Source organism: Phascolarctos cinereus, unplaced genomic scaffold, assembly GCF_003287225.1.
Source record: "Phascolarctos cinereus isolate Bilbo 61053 unplaced genomic scaffold, phaCin_HiC Scaffold_726;HRSCAF=1367, whole genome shotgun sequence".
Taxonomy (NCBI): Eukaryota; Metazoa; Chordata; class Mammalia; order Diprotodontia; family Phascolarctidae; genus Phascolarctos; species Phascolarctos cinereus.
In genome coordinates this window covers 405,672,823-405,678,822 of record NW_027556098.1, presented here as the reverse complement: position 1 = coordinate 405,678,822, position 6,000 = coordinate 405,672,823, and positions in this window count along the sequence as shown.

The following is a 6,000-nucleotide window of genomic DNA, read 5'->3' as shown; positions in this document are numbered from 1 at the left end:
TGAAACCCTGCTCTGCCACTTCATATCTGTGTGACCCTGGGCAAGTAATTTCATTCTTTGTTTACCTCAATTTCCTCTCTGTAAAAGGAGGATAATAATAGCACCTACTTCCCAGGGCTGATGTGAGGATGAAATGAGACGGCACTTGTAACATTCTTTCCAGCCTTAAAGCATCTGTGCATCACGATGCTGCTGCTGCTGCATCAGAGGTGAAACTCAGGATGCTAAGGCCAGAGCTGCTTAGAGCTCTAAAAGTCTAGAATTTTGTGATCTCTGTGCTGGATGGCCTTTATCTAGGTTTTATTTAAAAATCTGGTCCAATCTTCTCATTTTACAGAGGAAGAAACTGAGGCCGAGAGAGACTTGAAGTGAGTCCAAAGTGTCAGAGGCAGAATTTGAATCCTATTTCATCAGACAGAATGGATAGAGCTGATCTCAGAGCGGGATGAGCAGAAACACGGTGGCAGTGATGCACGGCTCTTCCCTAGACTAGAAGTTCCTTGAGGGCAGGGACTGTTTCATTTTGATCTGTCCTCCTAGCAGGTCGGCTAGGTGGCGCCATAGTCCAGCGCACCGGCCTTGGAGTCAGGAAGAACTGAGTTCAAATGTGGCCTCAGATGCTTCCTAGCTGTGTGATCCTGGACAAGTCACTTAACCCTCAGTTTCCTCATTGGAAAAATGAAGTGGAGTAGGAAATGGCAAACCACTGTGGTATCTTTGCCAAGAAAACCCCAAATGGGGTCACAGAGAGTCCGAAATGATTCTGTAACAAAAGCTAGCAGAGCACAGTGCCTGGTACTCAATAGATGACTGGATCGTTTGTTAAATGACCACGTACATTTTAAGTCCCCCCAGTAGAATGTATGCTTCTCAAGGGTGGGAACATTTCCTTTGTGCAGAATGCTGTTGTTGTACTGTCGGCTGCCTGGAACAGGGCCTGACTCACTTTAGGAGTTTAATAAGTAAATGCTGGTTGGTTGAGCCAGATTCCATTTTGCATAAAGAAGAGTTCATCTCAGGCCAGGTGCTTCAGAAACAAAGGCAAACCTAAATGCCAGCAGAACAGCCCAGCCCCCGTGGCTGCAGGGCAGATGGGCCGGCTGCAGGGACACCCTTTGGGAGCCTGAGCCCAGCTCCATCTCTGGCTTTGATTTAGCTCGCAAAGCAAGGGATACAGGGCCGGGGCCAAGCGTGACTAGGCTTGTGGAAACATCCCACTCTTGTCCAGAATGACAGATTCCTCTCAGAGCGCTCCAGGATTTCCTGGCCTGCTTCAGGATGGAAATGAACTCTCCACCCCCACTCCCGCCTCCACCTTGCATCCCAGCCCCTCCTCCTGGGCTTCCTTCCCCTGCAGCTCCTCCTCCCTCTTCTCCAAGCTACTCCCACCCCTCCTCGTTTGCCTGGCCAAGGTCAGATGCAAAGCACTTTAGCCTTCCCTGGTGCTGGGTTCCTCTTGCTTAGGCTCTGTAGCTCCTGGGCATGGTGGCCAGAAGCCGTCTCTCCCTTTCTGTTTGCCTACCAAGCTGCTGTCCTGCCGGGTCTGGGCCCTGGCCCCTGAACCTGGACCAAGGTGCTGTCTTCCCATTTTTGTCCCAATTGTACCTACCACTGTAGGTTCTTCGTCCCCTGCCTCCCCTTCCTGAGCATGCCGGGGAGCTATCCCCACCCAGATGAAATGGACCTTCAAGTCTCTTTTTGTTCTTAGAGAAAGCCATAATGACTTTTCTTCCCACTCACCTACCTTAGCTAGAAGAATCCTTTGAGGCTTGGGGACTAACTTGGGATTTCTCTGGTATCCCCATCCTGGAGGATAAGGACAATCCACTCTAGGAATGCTGATTAACACAGATAACAGCCTTGGGGAGTTGCCTGGGGCACCACAAACTGTGCCCAGGGCCACACAGCCAGGTTATGTCCCACGTGAGGCTTGAAACCCAGGTCATGCTAGCTCCAGGATAAACTCTCTACTCCTTATACTGTGCTGATCTTTCTTAAACAGGGCACCTTCTGTTAGGATGCCAGGACTGAGAGTCAGAAGGAAGCCTAGAGGTCACCAGGTCCAATCCCTCTAGGGGGCATATGAGGAAACTGAGGCCAGAAGGTCACAGGAGCACAGACCTGGAGCCACAGGGGGCTTCAGAGACCGTCATGTTCCCCCCTGCCTTCATTTTACTGAGGCCCAGGGAGGGACTCCCCCAATGTCATGTGGTCTAATGGGCAAGCCAGAATTCAAACTCAGATTCCCAAACTCAAATCCAGTTCTCCCCCCACCATTGCCTTCTGTCTTTCTTGCTACTGCTTGTGAGTTGTTGAAGTTCAGTATGGTCCCAAACAAAATCCTACCTTCCATAGGCAGTTAGATGACTCTGTGGATAGCGTTCTTGGGCCAGGAGTCAGGAAGACCTGAGTTCAAATCCAGGCACAGGCACTTACTAGCTGTGTGATCCTGGGCAAGTCACTTCACCCTGTTTGCCTCAGTTTCCTTATCTGTAAAATGAGCTGGAGAACAAAATGGCAAATCACTCCAGTGTCTTAAAAAAAAACCCCACCTAAATAGGGTCCTGAAGAGTCAGGTATGACTGAAACAATTGAACAACAACATAGGAAGTCTTTCCCAATACCTTCTCTTTCCATCATTCCTTATTTATCCTGTTTATGGGCTGCTTTGTATATATTTGTTTGTTTGCTGTTTCCCCAAAGAGTCAGCAAATTCCTCAAGGGCAGAAACTGTCTTTTGTCTCTTTTTGTATCCTCAGGCCCTTAGCATGGTGCCTGGCACACAGTAGATGCTTAATAAATGTTTATTGATTGGCAAGTCAGAGGAGGCCCCTGATACTGTGACTTTGGACAAGTCTCTCCCTCTCTGAGATTCAGTCTCCACCTTTGTAAAAGGAGAGGGCTAGGCTTGATGAGTCCTTCCTGGATGCAGCACTGAACTTGAAGTCAAGGAGACCATTTCTTGAAGGCCAGCACTGTCTTATGCTTCTTTTTGTATCCCCAGCTGGCACATAGTAGATGCTTAATAAATGTTTATTGATTAATCAATTCCACATTGACCTGGTTTCAAATCCCACTTCAGATGCCAAGGAATGCCTCCCCCTCTATGAGCCTCAGTTTCCTTATCTGTAAAATGGGGATAATTGCACCTGCCTCCCAGTGCTGTTTTAAGACTCAGATGGTATTTGTAAAAGTCCATGTGAACCTTAAAGAGCCAGGTACTTAGCTATTATTAAATCTAAAGATCCTAATGCAGTCTGGGGTCTGCCAGCCCTTTTCTGATTTCAGACTCAGCTTTCCCTCTAGGGAAAGTTATTCTATTGAAGGCAGTTTCCAGAGCATAGACAGGTAGCACTAAGTCCCTGTAAGGTCCTAGCCCCACCCCTAGGTGTCATGTGACCAATCGAAGTCCAGGTGTTTCTCTTTGTCTCAGAAGGGATTAATTGAAGGGGAAGGAGGGGAAGCATGAGAGAAAAGCAGGATCACCTGTACTTCTCCACTTTTTGGCAAAGCAAAGACTGACACCTTCTATGATGCTGGGATTTCATGGTTTTTCGGAAAGAATAGACCTGAGATCATACAAGATTTTAGCTGGCTTAAGTGCTGACAGTGGAAAAGGAGAAAAGCTGGTCTTTCCAATTGAGTGCTGCCTGCTTACCCTGGAGCACTCTTGTCCTTGGCATTTGGTTGTAAATCAGTCAATCATTCAATCAACATTTATTAAGAGCTGCTATGTGCTGGGCAATGTGTTAAGCACTGGGGATACAAAAAGAGGCAAAAGACAGTCCCCTCTACCCTCAAGGAGCTTACAGTCTAATGGGGAAGAGACATACAAATACACACAAAGCAAGCAAGCCAGAATACAAATTTTGGGAGTGGATTTAAACCTCAGTTTCCTCATCTGTAAAAAGGGAGTTGGATTAGGATGCTCCCTAAATTCCCTTCTAAGCTCTAGCTCAATGATCCTAAGTTCCTGGTTGGCTCAGTGATGAGAGCACTGGGCCTGGAATCAGGAAGACCTGAGTTCAAATCCAACTGTATGACCCTGGGCAAGTCGCTTAACCTCTGCCTCAATTTCTCCTTCTGTATAATGGGAATAATAATAGCACCTACCTCCCAGAATGAGATAATATTTCTAAAGTGCTTAGTGCTATATATAAAAGCTACCTATCCAAGATGGATCAAGGGCAGATTAGCTACTCCCTTGGGTGATAGGGAAGGTATATCATGTGGGAATTGAGTTCAAATCTTTGCTTCTTCAGTTGTTTCAGATTTCGCCTGTCACAATCCCAACTTAGGCAGGTGAAAAGGCTGAGATGTCTGTGTGTGTCATGCCTTTCCTGTTTGTTATTCCAGCTTCAGAGGCCCCAAGGACACAGGGGCTACCTGTGGAGCCTGACATCTTAGGGATCTGAGACATCTCCATTTGCCGTAGGCCATTAGGACCCAGAATTGTGGCTTGCAGACACCCATCCTCCCAATGAGGGATATGGAGATGTGCCATTCAGAAATGTCAGTCAGTCACTACAAAGGTGCCCAACCATCAGACCTGACTTACGATACCTAAGGGGTGGTGAGTAAGGATGTCAGCCAAGTAACTCACAGGCCACAGATTACATTGGGGTAAGAAGCCTCCTCTGAGGTAATTTGCAGGGGCTACAAAATTTTAACTGGGAGAACTGGTAGAGAATATATTTGGCCATTTGGACACTGTCTCTTTGGAGATGCTGAAACTCAGAGGATTTGAATTCACATCACAGGAGAACCAGTGGGACGAACCAGGAATTTAACCTGGAAGAAGCTTTGGGAATGGGGTGGGGGGTAATAACTATCTTTAATTGTTTGAAAGGTTGGTTGTCTCATAAAATAGTGTTGAGCTTTATTCTGTTTGGCCCCAAAGGGCAATAACTGGGAGCTGTCGGGAGAAGCTGCAAAGGGGTAAACTGAGGCTTGGAGTCAGGAAAAAGCTCTTAGCCGTTCCAGCTGTCCCAAAATGAAGTAGGCTGTATTGGGAGGTGATGAATGCACTTCCTTGAGTTTTCCAGAGAAGGCTGGATGGCCCCTGGTCAAGAATGTTGTGATGGGGACTCCTCTTTAAATGTATAGGTGTATACAGCACATTTCACTGAAGGCTACACCCAGGAAATTTCATTTAGCTTTTTTTCAAGGTGAACATTTATTGAATATCCAGTCAATGTTTTTATTCATTAAACCAGCATTTCTTAAACCTTTTGGTCTCAGGATCCCTTTACACTCTTAAAAGTTATTGAGCACCCCTCCCCAAACAACTTCTATTTATGTAGGCTCTATCGATAAAGATTTACCACATGAGAAAACAAAACATCTTAGTATTATTATGAAAATAGTTTTGACCTCACAGGTCTCCTGAAAGGGTCTTGGGAACTTTGGACCACTTTTTGAAAACCACTGCATTGAACTAACTAAAACTTAAATTCTAGCACAATGCTTATATATAATATATAACAATATAATAATATATAATATATAATTCATACTTTAAAACTAAAAAATAAAGTATATCATGCACTTGAAATTCAAAACTACTCTTCTCTGGAGAGATTTAGGGTATGTGTACCCAGGCACACTCTACTCACAACTGTGTTCAGGTATGGGCTGAACTAGATCAGGGAATTGCCTCATTGGTTGTCACCGTTGTTTTTACTCTACAGGTATAGATCAAAAGCTGGGGAAGGAGAGGGTCTTCATTGGCCATGCAGCCCTTCATTTTATGTGATTTTTTAAAAACTTCCTTCTCTTTATTTTTTCTAAGTAATGAACTCCTCAGAATCATGTTTTTAAAAGCATAGAATGTATAATATAGCATCCATAGGATTACAAAAGAAGACAATTAGATTGAAATAAAGTTATCAAAATATGGGGGAAAAAGTTCATGGACCCCAGGTTAGGAACACCTGGACTAGATAGTCAATGAGGTCCCTTCTGAGATGCTAAGAATGTAGTTGGTGAGTCAATAGTAGA